The sequence below is a fragment of the Lipotes vexillifer genome, unplaced genomic scaffold (assembly GCF_000442215.2).
Source record: "Lipotes vexillifer unplaced genomic scaffold, Lipotes_vexillifer_v1.1 scaffold1304, whole genome shotgun sequence".
NCBI lineage: Eukaryota > Metazoa > Chordata > Mammalia > Artiodactyla > Lipotidae > Lipotes > Lipotes vexillifer.
In genome coordinates this window covers 135788-149792 of record NW_006790519.1, presented here as the reverse complement: position 1 = coordinate 149792, position 14005 = coordinate 135788, and the positions used below count along the sequence as shown (strand labels likewise).

At 36.0% G+C, this 14005-nt stretch overlaps 1 protein-coding gene across 2 annotated transcripts in view; it reads left to right on the top strand.

Moving 5' to 3' along the window:
* The window catches only part of NOX4 (NADPH oxidase 4), a 145376-nt gene that overhangs the window by 111992 nt on the left and 19379 nt on the right, over positions 1 to 14005 (top strand). The window lies entirely within an intron of this gene.

Genomic DNA, 14005 nt, shown 5'->3' with positions numbered 1-14005 from the left:
TTTTTAGATTCCATATATATGTGTTAGTATACGGTATTTGTTTTTCTCTTTCTGACTTACTTCACTCTGTATGACAGACTCTAGGTCCATCCACCTTACTACAAATGACTCAATTTCGTTTCTTTTTATGGCTGAGTAATATTCCATTGTATATATGTGCCACATCTTCTTTATCCATTCATCTGCTGTTGGACACTTAGGTTGCTTCCATGTCCTGGCTATTGTAAATAGTGCTGCAATGAACATTGTGGTACATGTCTCTTTTTGAATTATGGTTTTCTCAGGGTGTATGCCCAGTAGTTGGATTGCTGGGTCATATGGTAGTTCTATTTGTAGTTTTTTAAGGAACCTCCATACTGTTCTCCATAGTGGCTGTATCAGTTTACATTCGCACTACATTAAGATTATCCTGATTCTTTTACTGACTCATTGAATATAGACTCCATTTGTGAGAAATACATTTTAAGAGCTAAAATATGGGTTAAGAAGTGACTTATTTGCCCTATATTACATGGTGTCACAGAGTGACATTTACAGAGGATAATGTAGCTGACCTTCTTTAAGTGAGACTCACTCTACACTGGTTAATATAGGCTGATGAATGGACTGTGGTAATTTGGATTGGGGGTGAGCTCTCTAGTGAGCATACTGTCCCTATAATCTTGAGCATCTTATAGAGACACCTAACAGATAATGAAACATGGAAAAGGGTGTCTTTTATTTCGGGAAAAAATTCATGAAGAGAACTGACTAGTTCTTGAAATGTGTGTGTATGTGTGTTTTTTTAAGGGAAAGCTATTTTTTAAAAAACGTTACCTGCGATGATGCTGGGGAACATTGTTCTAAATTATAATAATGCTAATTAGTCACATTCTTACATTCCTGAATTCAAAGTTGACCCATTGCCAAAACCGGGCACATCCATTCTCATCAGAATGTCATAGAAGACCTTGCACCATGAAAATTTGCAGAGCAGGGATAGATGTGTCAGAAATAGATGAGTGAAAAGCAGGGAATAAATGCATACTTAATATAAAGTAAATATTGATTCATAGGTTAGAGGAAAGAAATGGAGATAATGAGCTTAAGTTTTGTTGCTCATTTCTTAGCTGTCATCATCATTATCAACTGTGAAGGCTTTAGGTTTATAATGTATTTAGAATAGAGGGTAGCTATAAATATTCTTATCCTTGTAAATGCAGCTTCGGGATGTAAAATGGTTGAAGACATTTGGCATAATTTTACTCACAAATGACTTGCAACCATGTTGGCAATTAGGCCAGCAAAACATATTCCAATGGCTCTGAAAGTTTAATCATAATACGTATAAAAATATTGTGGGAAACAGGAATAAAATGTCACGTATCTCTATTTGGTTCTCCTAAAGATCAAATTCTCTGGAATGCTTAATGTCAGAACTGTTTTGAGAGGGGAATACTATTTATGACAAAATTCAGAGCTCTTTCTTTTTGGCTTGGTTTGCCACCAGTGGACAACCTTGATTATTTGGACAATAAAAGCAATGTCTCAACTTAATGTCATTTCCAATGGGCTGTTTAAAAATGGCTTAAAACAGTGATATTGAGTAATATACTTAAATTGCAGAGCCTCAGATGACCTTTCCAGATGTCATCTATTCTCCAAATCGTCTTCCTTTCTCTTCCCAAAGAAAGTTTTGAGTTCCTCTTCCTCCAGAGACCCTCCCTCCCACTTCAGTAATTTTTTTTCAATCTGCACATTTGTAATATATTTGTTACCTGAGTGAAGTTATTCTCATTCATAATAAAAAATAGTAACATTTAACACTTTTTACATGCCAGGATCGTGTTATGTGCTTTATATGCATTATTTCATTTAATCTTTACTATCCCCTGTGAGTTAGGTAGGACCATTTTCCCAATTTTACAGATTTTACAGATTAAGGGACTAAAATTTAAAGGGGTTAAGTGACTTATCCAAAGTCACATGGCAGAGCTGGGTCTCAGACCCAGGTCTGTTTGGCCCCCAAATTGTACCTAATTGTGCTATACTGCCTCTCATTTATTCATCTGTCCATTTTTCCATTCTTCAAATATTTATTGAAAAACTACATGCACCAGAAGCAGTCATAATTACTGAAAATACAAAAATGATTAGGACATAGTATATGGCTTTGTGGGACCTAGAGTCCCATTGGGGAAAAGCAGAATCAGAGTTTAATGGAGAAATTAATTATAGCAATATGATAAGTCCTATAAATTATAGAAAAGTACTAAATTCAATCGGAGAAGAGAAGATAAAGTGCCTTCCTGTCTAGGCAATTCCTGTAAAGTTTAATTTTCCCTTTGGGGAAAATCTTGACAAGTGCTATGGAACCAGATGAAGAGGCTTTTTATAGATGGAACAAAGAGTATAACAGCATATGGAACCGTGAAAGTGGGTGGTTCATTGGGAGATCATATTTCCTATTCGGGAGGGAAGTGATAAAGGATCAATTCTGTCATAATAGTAATAGGGAAAAGCAGATAGATGTCTGAGAATGTTAGGAGGCACAGTCAGCAGATTGGGATGACTATTGGACAAAAAGAAGAGCAGGGAGAGGATGAAAGGGTGAGGGGAGGGAAGGGAAGAGGAAGGAATTTAAGGAAGGGATTCAAGCAGTTTCACTTGTATCGCATGCTGGCTTACTGTCCCCATGACTGAGGGCAAGTGGGAGGTCTTTCTGAACATGATTTTTTTCCCCTCTATTTCAAATACAGTATTAGCACTACAGGAAAAACTCCCTGTTTCTCCTTTACTCTCACATACAATACTTCTAACACCAGGTACGTGGGAGTTTTTCCCGCACCAACCAATTCTTTGACGCCAGATGGGTGTCTGGCAATTCAATTCAATTCTGACACTAACCAGAGTTAGTTGCAGACCCTACAGCTTAGGTGTTCAGTCCCCTAAGATTGCTCACTCCCACTTCAGATGCCAATCACAAGTAGTAAGTTCCCAAGTTACTTACAGCTTCTGCCCAAATTAGCTACAAATCAGGGTTCCCATGACCCTCTCCTTGGATTCTGTCCTTTGCTCACAGAACTCAGGGAAACACGTAAGGATTTATTATACAGTAAAGGATATGAAAAAGCATACAGATGAACAGCCAGATGAAGAGATACATAAGGTGAAGTCTGGAAGTGTCCCAAGTGCAGGAGATTCTGTCCCCATAGAGTTGGCGTGCACCACCCCCTTGGCATATAGATGTGTTCATCAACCTGGGAGCTCTCTAAACCCCTTTTTTATGAAGGCTTTGTCACAGAGGCATGGTCAGTTATTAACTTCATTTCCAGCTCCTCTCCCCTCTGCAGAGAATAGAGGGGTGGAGCTGAAACTTCCAAGCTTCTAATCATGGCCTGGCATTTCTGGTGACCAGCCGCATTCTGGAGCCCACCAAGGATTGTCTCATCAGAACAAGAGACATTCCTAGAATCAGGAAATTCCAAGAATATAGGGACTCTGTGTCAGATGCTCCTATCATTGAGGAAATTACAAAGGTCTTAGGAGCTCTGTGTCAGGAATAAGAGTCAAAGACTAAATACTAGAATAAAAGATTTTAAATCTAAAATCTTATACTCTAAATACAAGAGTTTAGGAGCTCTGGGTCAGGAACTAGGGATGGGTGGGTAGATAGACAGATAAGTACCTTCCCTCTAGTGTTGCTTTGAGGAACACACAGTGCCTGGCATAATTCTACCTCGTAAAGCTTTGTGATTGTTAAATAAAATGATGTAAAGTACCTGACCTTTCGCAAATGTGAATTCTCATTAGTATCCCCATTCCCAGCTCTATTCTACCTTTTCACAAAGCTATGCCTCACCTCAGGGCAGGGTGGTGAGGTTCTATCCCTTCATTCCAGTCTAGATCCTGCCAGAACGGACATGTTCTGCCCAAAAATGATGGCCCTGGGTGATGGGATCTGATTGCACAGTGATTACTCAGGAAGGGACTCTTTCTATTGTGGGCCTGCTTATGACGGATGCACAGCTGTTCTAGTAGTTTCCACAATCACAGCTAGTCATAACATTCTTCATAATGTACATAATATTAAAGGATTACTGTCTCTCATTTTCTCATCCCTAAACTTAGGTTTTCTTTTATTTGGTAGATGATATTCCAACACCTGGCTGGCAGGAGATCTAAAAAAATTGATATTTTTAGGATTCTTAATTCTTGAATATTTTCAAATCTAGGCAAGCATAATGTCGAAATTAAGCTGATCTCTCCATAGATAGTAGGTCCCAGCCCCTGGGCTGGGATTCACAAGTAAAAACCCTGCCATCAGGACGGCAAAAGCAAGGTGGACCACCAAAAAAAGAAAAAAAAAAACCAAAAAAACACCCAACAATTCTACAAAAACTGAGGCATTGCTGAAATTGTGAAGATTCTGCTCAGACATATAAGTCAAAGAACTCTGTGAGTGCAAGGCTAATGGACAAGGAATAAGGATGCCTCCGTGCTGAGTGAGAGAATAACTGGTTCTGGATTCAAATAAGAACTGGTTCAAGGATGGGGCCAAGATGAACCTGTAAGCTGGGAGGTCAGGAAGCTGAAATCTTAGAACACATTGAAGAAGTAAACACTTTCTAGGAGTCTAAGTTAAGCATATTGGATTCTCCATCTAGTGCCTTTGAGAGCTATTTACTTTCTTTGTTCTGCCTCATCCTGCATTCTCAGCTGTCATACATCTTCTCAGACATCAACTGTTTTTAGTTTTTTAATTTTTTATTTGTCTTTGACTCAGAAATTGTCTATCAGTTGAGAGAGAAAGTGGCCTGAAGTTCTTCCTTTGTTAAAAATCTTAAAATCCTATCTTAACATCCTTGGATAGAAACAACCTCCTTTCTTGCATAAGGTGATATATAGCTCCTCAACAATATTCTCAGCTCTAGAAGAGTGAGATATTATCAAAGTTAAGCCATGATTTTAGAAACAGTTTATGAACCTATAGCAAAAATGAATATTAAAAAAGCAGTTAAAAATTAATCTATTCATAATGGTTATGGTAGTATAATTTTGATAGTATACTTGTTTTATGGGAACTTCTAGCCAAAGAATTTTTCTCCTTGCAGCCCCTAAATTAATTAACGGTTTCTGTTGGAAAATCTTGATTAAATGATTCAGAACTCCAAGAAACAGACATCAGTCAAAGCAGTTTTTCGAACAATGTTGCTTTTATTTATGCATGAGGTGGTATTATGTATTAATCACTCACTCGGAGATTTCTTAGCCCTCTGCTGGTGAAGTTTTCTTCCTTAAGTTGTTCCTAAAGTCTAAGCAGTGTGGACCACTACCCACCACCTCCCACCAAGTCTTAACTTAAATGTTAAGGGCTTGCCTGGGTCACCATATTTAAAATCCCCACCTGCACCAGCTCACTCTCTATCCTCCTACCTGCTCTTGTAGCACCATCGATGTCACATGGGATATTGTTAGAAACACAAGTTCTCAGACTTTACCCCAGACTTACTGACCTAGAAAATCTGGGGGTGGAGGCCAGCACTCTGTGTTTTATAGCAAGCCCTCCAAATGATTCTGATGCACACTAGATGTGATGCACACTAGATGTGATGCACACATCCCCTGATATCTGAGGACCATTAGAGAAAGACAGAAAGATTTCAAAGACTTTCTCAAGCTTTTGAACTCCCTCCCACTCCTTGTTGTTTTTATTGATATGACTACTTCCTAGGAAAGGAATAGTCTAAAACTGCAACTGTCCTTTCCAGGGAAACAGTTAATCACATTCACCTTTTTCCCAGAAACAACTGTTACATGAAGGATGGCTCTGAACCCTTCCATCTTGCAAAGCAGGAATTTCCAGGAGTTCCTTGATACAATGTGCCCTTTTCATATTTTGTTTTGCCTTTATGTATTATCCCTGACCAAAATAATTTCTAATTGACTGTAATCATTAATATGTGATCATTAAGAAGATGAGCTTTGGAGTCAGTTTTGCAAGAAATTTAGTAACACTTCTTAATAGAAACGTGGCCTTGAGAAAATTACTTAACATTTTGAGTTTTGGCTCCCACCCCAGTAAAAGGGAGATTATACCTTCCTGTGAAGGTTGTGTGTGAATTAGGAGTGAAGTGTGTATAGAACATTTAGGTAGGTCCTGGGTTAAATTAAATGTTCAATGAGGAGTATCTATTATTATGATACCTTATTTTAGGTTTTGGGAGGTAAGGGTCTCAGATAGTTTTTGATTTTTTAAAAAATTAGAATCGCTTTTAAAGTAGAAGTTAATCAGATGAAGATAAAAAAGGCAAATAATTTTCCAGAAATGTACATTTGCATCGGCATTAAATGTATGTAAGTTATAACTCTTTATTCTTAATAATAAAATCTAACATTTATCACATACTTACTATGTCCAGGCACCATGATAAAAGTTTTATCAAGTATATTTGCATTCAGCTACATAAAACAGAAACATAGCTAAAAGTGATGAGGGCTTGTTTTTCTCAAGAAGTACCAAGGTAAGTGGTGGCTTATATTAATTCAGGGTCAGCATATTACATCTGAGGTGTCTGCAACTCCCCTTTCCTTCTCTCGATTGCAAGATGCCTCTTTCAGCTTCAGCCATCATATTCTCTTTCCAGACAGAAGAAAGAAGAGCAGAGGGCATAAAAGGTGCAGGCAGGCTGAGTCAGCATCCTTCTTTTCAAGGAGCTGCTCAGAACCCCAACCCCAAACGTCTTACACCTTATTACCCTAAAGTGGGTCTTATGTCTTTGTAGGAAATGGTGGGAAATATAGTCATTTATTTTTCTTAAGTGGAAACATTACTGTAACGCCACCACCAACTGGGAATAAGGGAGAGAAAACAGATAAAGGGTAGACAACCAGTGGTCTTCACCTTGCCTGAATTATCTCATTTAATCCTTACAGTAACCAGTGAGGTGTGTATTATTTACATCACCTTCTGTTTACAAAGAGTGTAGTTGAGATACAAAGTGATAGGTAACTTGCTCAAGGTTACATAGCTACTAGCTGCTGAAACCATGATTTAAACTCGATTTAGAGCCTACATTCTAATTTACTATATTACTATATAGTAAACACATAGTTTTATTCATCTTCCTTAAATTTTCTTTAATAGCTCTTTTAAGTTGCAATTTTCCCACCTACTTGGATTTTAAAAGGCTATTTTTTGCTGTTAAAATCTCTGTACTGAAAGTAATTGCTGTGAAAGTTTTGAGAACAGAAAATTTTACCCTACTGTGAGCATTCTCCCCTCTAGTGAATCAGTTGGCAAGTGTATTGCCTCTAAATTAAAGGCAAATGAACGTGTTGAGCATATTTTATTCTTTCAGTACTTCTTTCAACCAAAGTTTTTTAGTGCCTATTGTACGCCAGCAACTGGAGGTAACAACTGAGCTAAACTATTTTAACAGTGTCCTGGTTTTCCTGGGTTTTTGAGTTAGTAGTAAAACCCAAGGAGGAAATCTGGTGATTCCTAGACAATAGGGCTAGCTGTATTTATAAAAATATGTTTTATTTTTTATGGCATTTTATTGTTTTCAGAGCACTTTCATGTGTAGTATTTTGTTTGTCACACCCATTTATTCTATGAGTTTATCTTATATAATTTACCTCTTTTTTATTAAAAGCCTCTAATCAATCAAAGAGTAAGCATAGAAGCTAGAATGATAGAAACTTATAGCAGTAGAGTGATTATTTCTTCCTGTCTGAAAAATATTGCAGCTGGTAAGTTGTATCACAGCTGAAATCCAGCATTTTGGGGCTCTGTTATTCCAGAATCACCTACAGAGGAGAAAAATGATGGCAGAGGAAGGTGAGACAAAACATAAAAATCCATATACTCACAAAATATGGTAATATTACACTTAATTCCCAAAGGCTGTCTAACTTTATAGGTTGAGATTTTGTTGATGGTATTTCTGAACTCTTACTTTCTTGGATTATATTTTTAAATATAGTTCGACCTTCCCTTTGCCTCACTGGCTGCACTTGATTACGTGGACAACCCTAACTGCAAGGCCACTGGGTAGGTTAATACCTGACTTTTCCAGTGTGGGGAGGCAGAGGAAAAAGGTAGGAGTGACTTTTGGAAGACCTAACTTTTCTTTCAGTCCTGCTGTCCTGCTGTTAACCCTTTAGTGTGTAGCCCTCTGCTTTTATATATATATATATATATATATATATATATATATATATATATATATATATATATATATATGTATATGACATTACTTGCCTGTCTTCCTTTTCAACCACTTTCTTTTTTTCTGTTGGTATTTAGTGATCATTTTTCTACAATAGTTATTCTCTGTCTCCTGGTAATGCTGATATGAATTATTTATGATTTTATTTGCATTCCTTATTGATTGTACAATTTTGGAGATGATTCACATTCAGGTAGCAGACATTACCCTCCAGATCCTGAAATAACTAAATCATCACTTTCTATAAAGTCTCGAAGAAGATAATATTCACAGAATACAAAAGAAAAATAGAGGGGAAAATCTCACTTTGTTATCAACATTAACGGAATTCTCTGGAAAGACGCGTTAGGGCAGTGCTTCTCAGACTTTAATGTATTTACAAACCACCCAGAGGCCTTAATAAAACACAGATTCTGATTCAGTAAGTCTGAGGTTGGGTCTAAAATTCTGTCTTCTAACAAGTTCTCATATAAAATTAATGCTGTTGGTCCAAGAACCACACTTTGGATGGAAACATACCACATATTAGTCAAAGCTTAATGAAAGGCTTTTCATTCCTTTCAATGTCAAATTTTATCACATCTGTAACCAGGGAAGAGAGGAGTGCTCAGCATGCTGAACAGAAAAGAAGAGAGTAGAATAAAGAAGTCTCTTGCCTCATGGTCACCTATCTTTGATAACAAAGGAAAATCTGAAAGCACACCCCACCGAGCTGAATTACCAATGATTAGTAACATCATATCTGTAACAATGTTTTTTCCTTAAAGTCTGTTTTATCTGAACTAAGTGTTGACTACCAATATTTTACTTTCGAATAAATTTTCCTCCTATATCTTTATTCTTTAACTTTCAACTCCTTTGTACCCTATCTTTTAGCTGATTCTCTTGAAAAAACCCATGACTCAATTTTATTGTCTTATTTTAGTCTGACAGTCTTTCCCATTGAGCTGAAGATGTTAGTTCATTTATGTTGAATTGCATTCTACAGAATTATTTTGTACTCATTATTTGTCCCACGTTTTCCGTTTCTTCCCCTTCCCTCTCTCTTTTTTTTTTTTTTTTTGCCTGTGAAGACAAGGTGCATAATAATGACATTTTACTTCTATTTCTTAATTGAATTGAGCTCTCTACACTAATGGAAAAGAAATGACAAAACAAAATATAGCATAAATAAATTTGAGGTTTAAGAGTTTATTCACACTAAAATTAGCCAGCAACTAAGCCAGCGAGCTATATACCTTGCTTTCAGAAAGAGATAAGTTGCCATGTGGAAAAAAGAAGAAAGCTAGGAAAGGGATGGAATGATTTGTTTGAGAAAAAGAAATTGTAAAATATTTGCACCTAAATGCAGATAAGTGGACAGAAAATAAAAAGATTCGGTTATCATCTTAATAAAAATAACATTCCAAATTAAATACAATTTAAAAAATAGCACTCTTTGTTGGAAAGGCTGATGTAGTATAAAAGTCTAAACTAAAGATCTAAACTCAATCTTAAAGTGTTTATTTTAACCAAATATATTTTAGTGTGGCTTGCAGATGGGTTTAAATATATGTTGGAATAGGGTGTGAAATTTGGCTAGGTGTTTTACTCGAAGATTCACTAGGGGTTGGTCAGCTTACAATTCATGTTTCCAGTTAACTACCTAGTGTGTGCACAGTTTGAAGAGCTTGGTAGCTTTTCTTTTATATTATTTGAACTAGTTTTTGCATATTAATAAGCATTTCAAGTCACATATTAGCAGATCAAGCCTAAGTTAGCCAACACAATAAAAAAAAACAAAATCAAAGGGCAAAAATAAATTTTCCTTAACTCTATAGGAACTAATTCCAATAGTGGGAATCCACCTATATGTTTATGTGTGTGTATGTGTGTATTTAAGAGTGAAAAATAAACATAATATAGCATACTAGATGCTCAATAATAATCTTAGTAGTATAGAAAGCCTAAAAATCTAAGCACACAAACATTAGTAATTTTAATACATGTTTGATATGGTAGGAGATAAAAGTAATTGCTTGGGGTCGTAACCCATAAGGAATGTCCTACCTAGATGAATAAGTGAAGTGAGTGCTAAAGCCTCTATTTGCTCCTAACATCATATGTATTTATCCCCAAAAGTTAGAGCTGGTTTTAACAGGCCATATGGGTGGTGGACAAGAGATAAGTCCTGGGCTCTGAAGAGGGTTGGAGAGCAGATCAGAGACCCCTGCAAATGGCCCAGTGGATAAACTAGAGATTAAATAGTCAGCTCGGCAGAAGGAGGTGGTAGAGATAATTGACTTATTTTGTCCTTGGTTCTGAAGGGAATTAGAAAAGAAATCTCCCCTGATATTTAGTAACCACAAGCTCCCTCTCACTTGAGTTGAAACACTGAATTCACAATATGTATATAGCCCACTGAACACAGGGACAAAAATTTAGTTTAAAGTGATTCCAGATTCAATGGCGTCCTTTGGTGGCCTGGAAGAGGAAAATGAAAATACTCTTTTGGAGGGACACATTTTAATCCTCAAAGTATTCCTATACATGAGGCACCAAAGAGCTCATATTTTTTAAAAAATGAAACAAATCACATGTTAGTAAAAATGTGTATTTAAAAAGTATAAAGCAAATGTTTAATATGTCAAAAGAAATAAAGGAGAGTATTAAAATAATGATTAAGAGACAAAGGACAGTCAAATTTCTCAAAACACTTTTGAAAAAGAGCCAGTAGACCTTCTAGAAGTGAGAGATACAATATCATAAACTTGAGCAGTTTATCACAGCCATGGAGAGAATAATGAATTGCCAAGTAGAACTGAAATAATTATCCAGAATGCAACACACAGAGACAAAGGCATGGAAAATATGAAAGAAAGGTTGAGGTATGGTGGATGGAGTGAGAAGTTCATGCATTCCTTTACATTAGAGGTTCAAAAAGAGAAAAAGAGAGAGTGAAGGAGATGTAATATTTGAAGAAATAATAGCTCAAATTCAGGGATATCAATGAATCTCAAGCAACATAATAAAAATAAATTCACCCTAGGAAAAATCATAATTTACTTACAGAAAGGTAGAAGCAGAGACCAACACTTAACATAAAAGTAGTCAAAAAAAAGCGGGGGAGGGGAAGAAACAAAATGTTGGACAAACAGTGCAGGTGATATTGTGGTACGTAATTCAATATCACTGAACTAAATTCTACAGTTCAAAGGAAAAGGCTGTCAGACTGGAATAAGAAAATGAAACAGGGCAATAGCTGTTTTCAAGAGATTTGCTCAGAGAATAAAGACAGGCTGAAAAGTTAAAGAAGTTAAAAAAGTTAAAGAAGGTGAAGAATACAGCAGAGAAATTCTAACCAAAGAAATATTGTTTCAGATAAAATAGACTTTAAGATAAAAATATTTTCAGACATAAAGAGAGTTAATATTCAGTGAAAAAAAGGTTCAATTCATTATTTCTCTGGTTGAAAGGATTAGAATGAACTCCTTTTTTGAGAAGACAGTTTTGATTTGTTTGGTTTCATAAATAGAAATGGAGTTCATTCTGGTGGTCAATATAAACCACTTCTTAGATGTGTGACCTTGAGGAAATATTTAAACTTCTAGAACCTCAGCTTCCTAACTGAGGAAGTAGAATAATACCACTTAACTCTTGTTTAATAATTACAAATAATTCATCTAAAGCATGTAGCACAGTGCCAGTCACATAGCTCTACTGATGTCAGAATAGTCAAGGAAAAAGCTGTTGGTTTTACACTGTAGTATCTTTACATAAACAGAAAGCTTAGGCCTATAAATTTATTTTGGTTAGAAAAATAATCCTTGGGCTGTCTAATTTAGTTCAAAGATAGCTATTCTCTTATAAAAATCTCACTACCCCAGAGGCTTGTTACATTCTGAAATTTCATTAAAAATAACATTTCCTTTGACATCAACCCACATAGAATATGTGGAGGAATGTCCATTTTTGCCAAACACAGGATTGATCTGAGATCAAATCAGAACTTTATAGAGATGCATTTTGTAAACTTTAAAACACTATAAAGTTGTTCAGTTTTATTATCCACTTAATGCCAACTAAGAAAAAAGATATATTTTTTTACCTTTATATACTGTTTTTTAAATTAAATTGAGAGGTTTTAAAAATTTTTTATTTTTTTATTTTAATTTTTAAATTTGTATTTATTTTATTTTTGGCTGTGTTGGGTCTTCGTGGCTGTGCACAGGCTTTTCTCTGGTTGCAGCGGTCAGGGGCTACTCTTCGTTGCGGTGCGTGGGCTTCTCATTGAGGTGGCTTCTCTTGTTGCATAGCACGGGCTCTAGGCTCACGGGCTCAGTAGTTGTGGCTCGTGGGCTCTAGAGCGCGGGCTCAGTAGTTGTGGTGCACGGGCTTAGTTGCTCTGGATCTTCCTGGACCAGGGCTCGAACCCATGTCTCCTGCATTGGCTGGCAGATTCTTAACCACTGCACCACCAGGGAAGCCCTGGACAGTTACTATTTTTTAAGAAAGTCTTTTTTGGTAATAGGAAAAAAGCTTTAAGATGGCAGTGTTTTATATATATGGGTCTTTTTTTTAACATAAAGATATCTGGAACTAGGCAGTCCATAGAGGGTATGGCAATTTTATAGTCATCATAAGTGTTTAGACCATCAAGTCAACATTTCAGGCACCAGGAAGGAGGAAAGAAGGGGACAGGGATAGAGATGCAAATTTCAACTGAAACAGCTTCCTTCAAGGAACCTTCCAGTTTTCCTAACTACACTTCCATTTATATCACATTAGGTATAACATAGTCACACAACCGAAATAGATGCAAGACAGTCTGGGAAATGTATTTTGGCTGGGCACTTTGCTTCCCTGAATGATGTTAATGTTTTGTTACTAAGCAAGAATGAGACCTAAATGTCCATTGACAGATGAATGGGTAAAGAAGATGTGGTATATATATACAATGGAATATTGCTTAGCCATGAATAATGGCTCAGAATGAAATAATGCCATTTATAACAACATAGGTGGGCCTAGAGATTATCATACTAAGTGAAGTAAGCCAGACAAAGACAAATATCATATGATACTGCTTATATGTGGAATCTAAAAAAAAGGATACAAATGAACTTATTTACAAAACAGAAATAGACCCACAGACATAGAAAACAAACTTATGGTTACCAAAGGGGCAGGTGGGAAGGGATAAATTAGGAGCTTAGGTTTAACATATACACACTACTATATATAAAGTAGATAACCAACAAGGACTTACTGTATAACCCAGGGAACTGTACTCAGTATTTTGTAGTAACCTATAAGGGAAAATAATCTGAAAAAGAATAGATATATGTATATGTATAACTGAATCTCTGGAAACTAACACAACATTGTAAATCAACTACACTTCAATCAAAAATAAAAAGCAAGAAAGAATGGGAGGATGAATATTGAGTGAACGATTTTCAAGTTTCATTGTAGTTAAGAAGGATTTCACACACATACACACACATACACACATACATTTGAATATACAATCACAAGTAGAGTAATCAGAGATTCCTTTGAGATTGTGCTCTGGCTACTTCTATACTAATAAACCTAACCAGGGCAAGAAGAGGAACAGGGTTAATTTCTTTTCTGTTCACATGGTAAACGTTTCAGGAAATATTTCTGCTGCTGTCTTTACCATGGAGAATAATATTATTGAATTTAGACACAATAAAACAAGATATTTTAATTTAGTCCAATATAGTAATAAAATAGATCAAAGCTTTAACTAGTCCTTAGCTAACTATCATGGTCCTATATACATTTCC